This window comes from Salmo trutta, chromosome 5 (genome assembly GCF_901001165.1).
Source record: "Salmo trutta chromosome 5, fSalTru1.1, whole genome shotgun sequence".
NCBI classification, from domain to species: domain Eukaryota; kingdom Metazoa; phylum Chordata; class Actinopteri; order Salmoniformes; family Salmonidae; genus Salmo; species Salmo trutta.
This window is the reverse complement of record NC_042961.1, coordinates 64,407,674-64,420,426: the sequence shown is the minus strand read 5'-3', so window position 1 is coordinate 64,420,426 and position 12,753 is coordinate 64,407,674. Positions and strand designations below refer to the sequence as shown.

At 42.0% G+C, this 12,753-nt stretch overlaps 1 long non-coding RNA gene across 1 annotated transcript; it reads right to left on the bottom strand.

Moving 5' to 3' along the window:
* Nucleotides 1–7,945: 7,945 nt before the first annotated feature.
* LOC115194795 (uncharacterized) lies at nucleotides 7,946–10,835 on the bottom strand. Its single transcript, XR_003878489.1, has 3 exons — nucleotides 10,730–10,835; nucleotides 10,197–10,238; nucleotides 7,946–8,442 (listed from the first exon to the last, which is right to left on the bottom strand). It is a non-coding gene; the product is annotated as an uncharacterized LOC115194795 (long non-coding RNA).
* Nucleotides 10,836–12,753: the final 1,918 nt, after the last annotated feature.

The following is a 12,753-nucleotide window of genomic DNA, read 5'->3' as shown; positions in this document are numbered from 1 at the left end:
CTACCCCCACTTTTCGAAACGTTTTGCAAGACAATGCAACCGTCTCCCTTGAATGCTATTGGATTTGTGGTCGAAAAAGGCCAGAAAGATTGATGTTATACAACGTTTGACATGTTTGAACGAACCTACATTTAAAAAAAATCAATTTTAGTAAGAGAGGTGGCCCGCGCACGACGGTACTTTTGGTTGAGCCTTCAGAACGCGGTAACAAGAACAAGCTATTGGGACATAAAGGAGTAACTTTTTCAAACGAAAATACATTTGTTGTGGACCTGGTATTCCTGGAAGTGCATTCTGATGAAGATAATCAAAGGTAAGGAAATATTTTCAAAAATATACAAGACTAGATTTGATATGCGATTGTTCCAAGATGGCGCTGAACTGTAACGTTAGCCTATTTTTCTGAGTATCGCATCCCCTTTCATCGCAAAGTATGATTACCCAGTAAAGTTATTTTTAAATCTGGCACTGCAGGTGCTTTGAAGAGATGTTCATCTTTAAATCTTAGATTGACAATATTACATTTTAAAAATGTTTTCGAATAGTAATTTAGTAAATTGTAGCGCTGTTTCACCTGACACATTTGAGAAAAAATAGTTAGTCAACGTCACGCGCCGATGTAAAATGCTGTTTTTATATATAAATATGAACTTTATCGAACAAAAGAATGCATGTATTGTGTAACATGATGTCCTAGGACTGTCATCTGATGAAGATTGTCAAAGGTTAGTGCTGCATTTAGCTGTTTTTTGGTTATTTGTGATGCATGTGGTTGGTCGGAAAATGGCTATGTGAATACTTTTACGATGTATTCCTCTAACATAATCTAATGTTGTGCTTTTGCTGTAAAGCCTTTTTGAAATCGGACAACGTGGGTAGATTCAGGAGAGGTGTATCTATAAAACGATATAACACAGTCCTATATTTGAAAAGAAAAAAATATGACATTTTGTTATGCTAATGGCGATAGGATTTTTCGCTGGATTATGCGGGACGGGCCCGTCAAGAGGATAACTGACCTGGTTTTTAAATCAAAAGCTACGGGGTCAAAAATAAAATAACCCGTCAGTATATCCAGTTCCAAGCAGTAGGCCTTGATGTATTTAGTCCACTAATACTAACCATGTTCATTTAACATAAAAACATCTCTACATTTAGTATTTTGATCATCAACAAGGTTTATTTGAGCTGTGGTCAGCTGGGATTATAAATCACCATAGTAACGACTGACGGCAGTGCGTCACAGGCAGGAATCAGCAAAGTGTCTGGTGTTGAGTTTTCACCCGGAGAGTCGAAGAGGGTGATGCCTGTCTACACTAGATAGAGGGTGATGCCTGTCTACACTAGATAGAGGGTGATGCCTCCTCTACACTAGATAGAGGGTGATGCCTGGTCTACACTAGATAGAGGGTGATGCCTGTCTACACTAGATAGAGGGTGATGCCAGGTCTACACTAGATAGAGGGTGATGCCTGTCTACACTAGATAGAGGGTGATGCCTGTCTACACTAGATAGAGGGTGATGCCTGTCTACACTAGATAGCGGTAAATTGTGACTCGCTTGTGGGCTGCTGGCAGCATATGGCAGCATGTCCGTTTGTGAGTCAAGAATTCAGCATAGCAAGTTTGTATGAAGGACTGATTATTAAATGTGTAAATAGTTGAATCCATTCTCCATTTCATGAATGTATTAATGGGTAAATAGTCATTGAAGCTTTTTTAAATTATTAAAACTTCATTCGGATCAACTTGCAGACTTGTTTACGCTGCTGTGCGTTTTTGTTGCCGTTTTTACTTTGCTACCTGACGGTTTTTACTTTTTCATTACCGTATATTTTTACTTTTTTCCCTCACTCAACTTTTTTTCATTCAACTTTCCTACCCCGGAGGTTTTATCTGGACATGGTTCGTCAGGACTTCAAACAGCCGAAGCTAAGTAACATTAACATGATGCCTTCTAATTGCAGTCGTTGTACTCATAATATACAGGAGAACGATCGCCTTACGGCAAGGATAGCTGTGCTGCAAGCCCAGCTTCAGACGCAATCGTTAAGCAAGGGTCATTTCAGTGTAGGAAAGGATGAAATAGCGTCTGTGCCACCAACAAGTAACGTTAGTATAAACCCCCTCGCACGGTCCCACCAGCCGGACATCTTTCTCATGGCGTCTGGAGGGAAACGCTGTAGGAATGCTCAACCGGTGTCGCTTATTCAGCCGACAGAAACTTTCAACCGGTTCTCCTCGTTAAGCGAGTCGGAGTCGGAGGCCGAGACTTCTCTGGTCTCTGCTCCTCCCGTTGTGGGGTCTGAGACGCCGACGGCTCCCACCATTAGCTCTGACAAATTGAAAACCCTAGTCATTGGCGACTCCATTACCCGCAGTATTAGACTTAAAACTAATCATCCTGCGATCATACACTGTTTACCAGGGGGCAGGGCTACCGACGTTAAGGCTAATCTAAAGACGGTGCTGGCTAAAGCTAAAACTGGCAAGTGTAGAGAGTATAGAGATATTGTTATCCACGTCGGCACCAACGATGTTAGGATGAAACAGTCAGAGGTCACCAAGCGCAACATAGCTTCAGCATGTAAATCAGCTAGAAAGATGTGTCGGCATCGATTAATTGTCTCTGGCCCCCTCCCAGTTAGGGGGAGTGATGAGCTCTACAGCAGAGTCTCACAACTCAATCGCTGGATGAAAACTGTTTTCTGCCCCTCCCAAAAGATAGAATTTGTAGATAACTGGCCCTCTTTCTGGGATTCACCCACAAACAGGACCAAGCCTGGCCTGCTGAGGAGTGACGGACTCCATCCTAGCTGGAGGGGTGCTCTCATCTTATCTACGAACATAGAAAAGGCTCTAACTCCTCTAGCTCCACAATGAAATAGGGTGCAGGCCAGGCAACAGGCTGTTAGCCAGCCTGCCAGCTTAGTGGAGTCTGCCACTAGCACAGTTAGCATAGTCAGCTCAGCTTTCCCCATTGAGACCGTGTCTGTGCCTCGATCTAGGTTGGGCAAAATTAAAAATGGCGGTGTTCGCTTCAGTAATCTTACTAGTATAAAGACCTCCTCCATTCCTGCCATTATTGAAAGAGATTGTGATACTTCACATCTCAAAATTGGGTTACTTAATGTTAGATCCCTCACTTCCAAGGCAGTTATAGTCAATGAACTAATCACTGATCATAATCTTGATGTGATTGGCCTGACTGAAACATGGCTTAAGCCTGATGAATTTACTGTGTTAAATGAGGCCTCACCCCCTGGTTACACTAGTGACCATACCCCCCGTGCATCCGGCAAAGGCGGAGGTGTTGCTAACATTTACGATAGCAAATTTCAATTTACAAAAAAAAAAACAATGACGTTTTCGTCTTTTGAGCTTCTAGTCATGAAATCTATGCAGCCTACTCAATCACTTTTTATAGCTACTGTTTACAGGCCTCCTGGGCCATATGCAGTGTTCCTTACTGAGTTCCCTGAATTCCTATCGGATCTTGTAGTCATGGCAGATAATATTCTAATTTTTGGTGACTTTAACATTCACATGGAAAAGTCCACAGACCCACTCCAAAAGGCTTTCGGAGCCATCATCGACTCAGTGGGTTTTGTCCAACATGTCTCTGGACCTACTCTCTGCCACAGTCATACTCTGGACCTAGTTTTGTCCCATGGAATAAATGTTGTGGATCTTAATGTTTTTCCTCATAATCCTGGATTATCGGACCACCATTTTATTGCGTTTACAATTGCAACAAATAATCTGCTCAGACCCCAACCAAGGAAGATTAAAAGTCGTGCTATAAATTCTCAGACAACCCAAAGATTCCTTGATGCCCTTCCAGACTCCCTCTGCCTACCCAAGGACGTCAGAGGACAAGAATCAGTTAACCACCTAACCGAGGAACTCAATTTAACCTTGCGCAATACCCTAGATGCAGTTGCACCCCTAAAAATTAAAAACATCTGTCATAAGAAACTAGCTCCCTGGTATACAGAAAATACACGAGCTCTGAAGCAAGCTTCCAGAAAATTGGAACGGAAAATTGGAACGGAACTAAAGTGTTTTAGTACTATATCTCTTGACATAATGATGAAAATAATCATGGCCTCCAAACCCTCAAGCTGCATACTGGACCCTATTCCAACTAAACTACTGAAAGAGCTGCTTCCTGTGCTTGGCCCTCCTATGTTGAACATAATAAACGGCTCTCTATCCACCGGATGTGTACCAAACTCACTAAAAGTGGCAGTAATAAAGCCTCTCTTGAAAAAGCCGAATCTTGACCCAGAAATTATAAAAAAACTATCGGCCTATATCGAATCTTCCATTCCTCTCAAAAATTTTAGAAAAAGTTGTTGCGCAGCAACTCACTGCCTTCCTGAAGACAAACAATGTATACGAAACGCTTCAGTCTGGTTTTAGACCCCATCATAGCACTGAGACTGCACTTGTGAAGGTGGTAAATGACCTTTTAATGACTTCAGACCGAGGCTCTGCATCTGTCCTGATGCTCCTAGATCTTAGTGCCGCTTTTGATACCATCGATCACCACATTCTTTTGGAGAGATTGGAAACCCAAATTGGTCTACATGGACAAGTTCTGGCCTGGTTTAGATCTTATCTGTCGGAAAGATATCAGTTTGTCTCTGTGAATGGTTCGTCCTCTGACAAATCAATTGTAAATTTCGGTGTTCCTCAAGGTTCCGTTCTAGGACCACTATTGTTTTCACTATATATTTTACCTCTTGGGGATGTCATTCGAAAACATAATGTTAAATTTCACTGCTATGCGGACGACACACAGCTGTACATTTCAATGAAACATGGTGAAGCCCCAAAATTGCCCTCGCTAGAAGCCTGTGTTTCAGACATAAGGAAGTGGATGGCTGCAAATTTTCTACTTTTAAACTCGGACAAAACAGAGATGCTTGTCCTAGGTCCCAAGAAACAAACAGATCTTCTGTTGAATCTGACAATTAATCTGGATGGTTGTACAGTCGTCTCAAATAAAACTGTGAAGGACCTCGGCGTTACTCTGGACCCTGATCTCTCTTTTGAAGAACATATCAAGACTGCTTCAAGGACAGCTTTTTTCAATCTACGTAACATTGCAAAAAATCAGAAACTTTCTGTCCAAAAATGACGCAGAAAAATTAATCCATGCTTTTGTTACTTCTAGGCTCGACTACTGCAATGCTCTACTTTCCGTCTACCCGGATAAAGCACTAAACAAACTTCAGTTAGTGCTAAATACGGCTGCTAGAATCCTGACTAGAACCAAAAAATTTGATCATATTACTCCAGTGCTAGCCTCCCTACACTGGCTTCCTGTTAAGGCAAGGGCTGATTTCAAGGTTTTACTGCTAACCTACAAAGCATTACATAGGTAGGAGCAAGCCCATCTTTCCGATTTGGTCCTGCCGTACATACCTACACGTACGCTACTGTCACAAGACGCAGGCCTCCTAATTGTCCCTAGAATTTCTAAGCAAACGGCTGGAGGTAGGGCTTTCTCCTATAGAGCTCCATTTTTATGGAATGGTCTGCCTACCCATGTGAGAGACGCAGACTCAGTCTCAACCTTTAAGTCTTTACTGAAGACTTATCTCTTCAGTAGGTCCTATGATTAAGTATAGTCTGGCCCAGGAGTGTGAAGGTGAACGGAAAGGCTGGAGCAACGAACCGCCCTTGCTGTCTCTGCCTTGTCGGTTCCCCTCTTCCCACTGGGATTCTCTGCCTCTAACCCTTTTACAGGGGCTGAGTCACTGACTTACTGGTGTTCTTCCATGCCATCCATGGGAGGGGTGCGTCACTTGAGTAGGTTGAGCCACTGACGTGGTCTTCCTGTCTGGGTTGGCGCCCCCCCCTTGGGTTGTGCCGTGGCGGAGTTCTTTGTGGGCTATACTCGGCCTTGTCTTCGGACGGTAAGTTGGTGGTTGTAGATATCCCACTAGTGGTGTGGGGGCTGTGCTTTGGCAAAGTGGGTGGGGTTATATCCTGCCTGTTTGGCCCTGTCCGGGGGTATCATCGGATGGGGCCACAGTGTCTTCTGATCCCTCCTGTCTCAGCCTCCAGTATTTATGCTGCAGTAGTTTATGTGTCGGGGGGCTAGGGTCAGTCTGTTACATCTGGAGTATTCTCTTGTCTTATCCGGTGTCCTGTGTGAATGTAAATATGCTCTCTCTAATTCTCTCTTTCTCTCTTTCTTTCTTTCTCTCGGAGGACCTGAGCCCTAGGACCATGCCTCAGGACTACCTGGCATGATGACTCCTTGCTGTCCCCAGTCCACCTGGCCATGCAGCTGCTCCAGTTTCAACTGTTCTGCCTGCGGCTACGGAACCCTGACCTGTTCACCGGACGTGCTTGTTGCACCCTCGACAATTACTATGATTATTATTATTTGACCATGCTGGTCATTTACGAACATTTTAACATCTTGACCATGTTCTGTTATAATATCCACCCGGCACAGCCAGAAGAGGACTGGCCACCCCTCATAGCCTGGTTCCTCTCTAGGTTTCTTCCTAGGTTTTTGGCCTTTCTCAGGAGTTTTTCCTAGGGAGTTTTTCCCAGCCACCGTGCTTCTTTCACATGCATTGCTTGCTGTTTGGGGTTTTAGGCTGGGTTTCTGTACAGCACTTTGAAATTTCAGCTGATGTACGAAGGGCTATATAAATAAATTTTATTTGATTTGATCATTGGGACGCTAGCGTCCCACCTCGACAACATCCGGGTGAAATTGCAGGGTGCCAAATTCAAAATACAGAAATAGTAATAATAAACATTCATGAAAATACACGTTTTAATCATCGGTTAAAAGATTAGCCTCTGTGTCAGATTTCAAAAATACTTTACGGTGTAAGCATGCGATTATCTGAAGACAGAACACCAGAAAAAAATATAAAAGCATACATACATTTTCCAACCAAGTAGAGGAGTCACGAAAGTCAGAAATAGGAATAAAATAAATCTCGGATTTTTCGCTGGGGTTCTTCATGTCATCACGCGATATCTAGCTTCATCTAGTGTTCTGATATGGACATTAACTTCGTGTCAAATGTCCAAAAACACATGATCACAAATGTGAATCGTGAAATACACATCACAACAGGCGACTGGTCATTCAGAGCAGGTGGGCTGTTTACCTTTATACACACACTAACTAACTATATATTCACACACTAACTAACTATATATACACACACTAACTAACTATATATACACACACTAACTAACTAACTATATATACACACACTAACTAACTATATATACACACACTACCGTTCAGAAGATTTAGAACACCCACTCATTCAAGGGGTTTTCTTTATTTTTACTATTTTCTACATTGTAGAATAATAGTGAAGACATCAAAACTATGAAATAACACATATGGAACCATGCGGTAACCAAAAAAGTGTTAAACAAATCGAAACATGTTATATTTGAGATTGTTCAAATAGCCACCCTTTACCTTGATGACAGCTTTGTATACTTTTGGCATTCTCTAATCTAGCTTCATGAAGTAGTCACCTGGAATGCATTTCAATTAACAGGTCTGCCTTGTTAAAAGTTAATGTGGAATTTATTACTTTCTTAATGTGTTTGAGCCAATCAGTTGTGTTGTGAACCTGGAATGGAGTATTTAGAAGATACTCAAGGCCCTGGGGGCTGTAGGGGAAACCTGGAATGGAGTATTTAGAAGATACTCAAGGCCCTGGGGGCTGTAGGGGAAACATGGAATGGAGCATTTAGAAGATACTCAAGGCCCTGGGGGCTGTAGGGGGAACCTGGAATGGATTATTTAGAAGATACTCAAGGCCATGGGGGCTGTAGGGGGAACCTGGAATGGAGTATTTAGAAGATACATGAAGGGAAGTGAATGAAATTAAAAAACTGAGTGGTTGTGATGTCATTCAGAACAGATTAAAAACAGGCTACATGATTGAGGAAAATCATTTATTTAATTCTATATGCTACAAAGACAAAAGCAATATCTTACCAGGATGATTCATTGATAATTGAATTCTCCTCTCCTGTATGTTTTCTATCTCTGTAACATGTAACATTATACTGAACCTGTAACAATAATGCCTGAACCACAACACCTATCATGTTATCTCTATAGACAAGGCATTTACAATGTATCAACCATAATGCTTTATAGTATATGACCAGTATATGACTGATGTTAAAGGACAGCTGCTGAATGAATAATACAACACACATTATATTAAAACACATTCCAAACAGAATAATACATGTATCAGTTAATAGATCACATTTGATCAAATGCCGCTATTGTTCCAGCAGGTGGAGCTACAATGTAACAACATACAGCATTGTGACTCACAGTTCTATATTAGAATTCCATGAGTTCCATTCTGATGGTTGTTATGGTGATCAGGTGATCTCAGCCTCACTCTTCTTCAACATGATCACCTGTTCAACACAGAAGTAGTTCATCAGTGTGGCCATGTATTTACTTATCCAATACGTATTTACTTATCCAATACACTTAGAAATGTAAATCATATCAGATGATTTACTAGTCAATACTGTGCTACTTAGAATCCCATCAAATTACTTCCAATGAGGCTCGTGCTTATGTCCAGTTCTCCCATATCAATACCTGGGCTATTTACTCATTATCAATACCCAGGATTTGTATTTATTTCACCTGTATTTAACCTGTTAGGGCTAGGGGGCAGTATTTACACGGCCGGATAAAAAACTTATCCGATTTAATCTGGTTATTACTACTGCCCAGAAACTAGAATATGCATATAATTATTGGCTTTGGATAGGAAACACCCTAAAGTTTCTAAAACTGTTTGAATGGTGTCTGTGAGTATAACATAACTCATATGGCAGGCAAAAACCTGAGAACATTCCTTAAAGGAAGTGGCCTGTCTGACAATTTCTTGGGCTACTTCACTCTCTTTATTGAATACTGAGGATCTTTGCTGTAACGTGACACTTCCTACGGCTCCCATAGGCTCTCAGAACCCGGGAAAAGGCTGAATGATGTCTTTTGAGCCCCTGGCAGAAAAACATTAGCGCTTTTGGTAAGTGGTCTATCAGAGGACAATGGGACGGAGGCGCGTGCACGAGGCGACCCCATGTTTTTATTTTCTCGTCTTTGAACCTAAACTTGGTTTCCCGGTCGGAATATTATCGCTTTTTTACGAGAAAAATGGCATAAAAATTGATTTTAAACAGCGGTTGACATGCTTCGAAGTACGGTAATGGAATATTTAGAATTTTTTTGTCACGAAACGCGTCGGGCATTCTTAACATAATTGTTATGTTTTTTGTGAACGTTTATCGTGAGTAATTTAGTAAATTCACCGGAAGTTTGCGGGGGGTATGCTAGTTCTGAACGTCACATGCTAATGTAAAAAGACTGGTTTTTGATATAAATATGAACTTGATTGAACAAAACATGCATGTATTGTATAACATAATGTCCTAGGATTGTCATCTGATGAAGATCATCAAAGGTTAGTGCTGCATTTAGCTGTGGTTTGGGTTTATGTGACATTATATGCTAGCTTGAAAAATGGGTGTCTGATTATTTCTGGCTGGGTACTCTGCTGACATAATCTAATGTTTTGCTTTCGTTGTAAAGCCTTTTTGAAATCGGACAGTGTGGTTAGATTAACGAGAGTCTTGTCTTTAAAATGGTGTAAAATAGTCATATGTTTGAGAAATTGAAGTAATAGCATTTCTAAGGTATTTGAATAACGCGCCACGGGATTCCACTGGCTGTTACGTAGGTGGGACGAAATCGTCCCACTGGCCCTAGAGAAGTTAACCAGGTATGCCTGTTGAGAACAAGTTCTCATTTACAACTGCGACCTGGCCAAGATAAAGCAAAGCAGTGTGACAAAAACAACAGAGTTATACATGGGATAAACAAATGTACAGTCAATAACACAATAAAAAAAATCTGTATACGGTGTGTGCAAATGTAGGAGAGTAGGGAGGTAAGGCAATAAATAGGCCATAGATGCAAAATAATTACAATTTAGCATTAACACTATTTACAGATGGGCTAATACCATATTGTGGTAGTTGACTCTAATCCATCCTACGTTCTACTTCTACTAAGAGGTAACATAATATAGTACACACTGTGTTCAGAATACCATATTGTTCCCCTGCAGATGTTGTAATGTAAGGTATAAACTCACCTAATTGGTCTTGGTGGGTCTTCCTGGGTACCCTGGTTTCACCTAAACAGACAGTTATCAACACTTTATAACATGGTTCAATCAGAGATACAGTTATCAACACTTTAAACATGGTTCAATCAGAGCTACAGTTATCAACACTTTACAACATGGTTCAATCAGAGATACAGTTATCAACACTTTACAACATGGTTCAATCAGAGCTACAGTTATCAACACTTTACAACATGGTTCAATCAGAGCTACAGTTATCAACACTTTACAACATGGTTCAATCAGAGATACAGTTATCAACACTTTACAACATGGTTCAATCAGAGCTACAGTTATCAACACTTTACAACATGGTTCAATCAGAGCTACAGTTATCAACACTTTAAAACATGGTTCAGTCAGAGCTAATTATCAACACTTTAAAACATAACTCAGTCAGAGCTACTGCAGTATTGTCAGTCATTGTGTTATACTTCTGATTTACAACATGTATGTATTTTCTTGGAATGAGGTGATCCTGTATAAACTCAGGTTCTCACCTTGAGTCCTACTCCTGCAGCATTTCACCAGCAGTGTGATGGTCACCAGCAGGTAGGGAGACCCCACCAGTAGACTACACAACAGCCTGGGTAGAGACATGGACAACACTGGAGATGGTGCTGGAGATGGAATGGGAGTTGGAACTGCAGTTAGAGACATGGTTGGTGACCTAGAGACAAGCTGGTGACCTAGAGATGGTGCTGGACAGAGACATGGACAACACTGGAGATGGTGCTGGGTAGAGACATGGACAACACTGGAGATGGTGCTGGAGAGAGACATGGACAACACTGGAGATGGTGCTGGAGAGAGACATGGGCAACACTGGAGATGGTGATGGAGAGAGACATGGACAACACTGGAGATGGTGCTGGGTAGAGACATGGACAACACTGGAGATGGTGCTGGGTAGAGACAAGGACAACACTGGAGATGGTGCTGGGCAGAGACATGGACAACACTGGAGATGGTGCTGTCGAGAGACATGGACAACACTGGAGATGGTGCTGGAGAGAGACATGGACAACACTGGAGATGGTGCTGGAGAGAGACATGGACAACACTGGAGATGGTGCTGGAGAGAGACATAGACACCACTGGAGATGGTGCTGGAGAGAGACATGGACAACACTGGAGATGGTGTTGGGCAGAGACATGGACAACACTGGAGATGGTGTTGGGTAGAGACATGGACAACACTGGGACTGCTGGAGATGGAATGGGAGATGGAACTGCAGTTGGAGGAAGATCGAATAAACGCCCAGTGTCTTCCATTCTACTAGCTAACATGCAATCATTGGAAAATAAAATTGACGACCTGCAACGGGACATTTAAAACTGTAATATCTTATGCTTCACTGAGTCGTGGCTGAATGATGACATTATCAACATACAGCTGGCTGGTTATACACTGTATCAGCAGGATAGAACAGCGGCGTCTGGTAAGACCATGGGTGAGGGACTATGTATATTTGTAAACAGCTGGTGCACGATATCTACGGAAGTCTCTAGGTTTTTCTCGCCTGAGGTAGAGTATCTCATGATAAGCTGTAGACAACACTATCTTCCTAGAAAGTTTACATCTGTATTTTTTGTAGCTGTCTACATACCACCACAAATTAAAGCAGGAAGCACCAGTGACACGGTCAATAAAAAAGTGGTCAGATGAAGCAGATGCTAAACTACAGGACTGTTTTGCTTGCACAGACTGGAATATGTTCAGTGACTCTTCCGATGGCATTGAGGAGTAAACCACATCAGTCATTGGCTTCACCAATAAGTGCATCAATGATGTCGTCCCCACAGTGACCGTACGTACATACCCCAACCAGAAGCCATGGATTACAGACAACATTGGCACTGAGCTTAAGGCTAGAGCTGCCGCTTTCAAGGAGTGAGACTAACCTGGAAGCTTATAAGAAATCCCGCTATGCCCTCTGACAAAACATCAAAAAGGCAAAGTGTCAATACAGGCCTAAGATTGAATCGTACTACACCGGCTCCAATGCTGGTCGGATGTGGCCAGACTTGTAAAGTATTACAGACGACAAAGGGAAGCACTGCTGCGAGCTGCCAAGTGACTAGAGCCTACTAGACAAGCTAAATTCCTTCTATGCTCGCTTCGAGGCAAATAGCACTGAAACACGCATGAGAGCACCAGCTGTTCCAGATGACTGTGTGTAATCACACTCTCCGTAGCTGATGTGATTAACTTCTCTAGGGTAGGGGGCAGTATTTTCACGGCCGGATGAAAAACGTACCCAAATTAAACAGCCTACTACTCGGGCCCAGGAACTAGAATATGCATATTACTAGTAGATTTGGATAGAAAACACTCTGAAGTTTCAAAAACTGTTTGAATGATGTCTGTGAGTATAACAGAACTCATATGGCAGGCAAAAACCTGAGAAAAATCTAACCAGGAAGTGAGAATTCTGGTGCTTGTAGTCCTTTCAAGTCATTGCCTATCAAACACACAGTGACTTAGGGTTCATTTTGCGCTTTCTAAGGCTTCCACCAGATG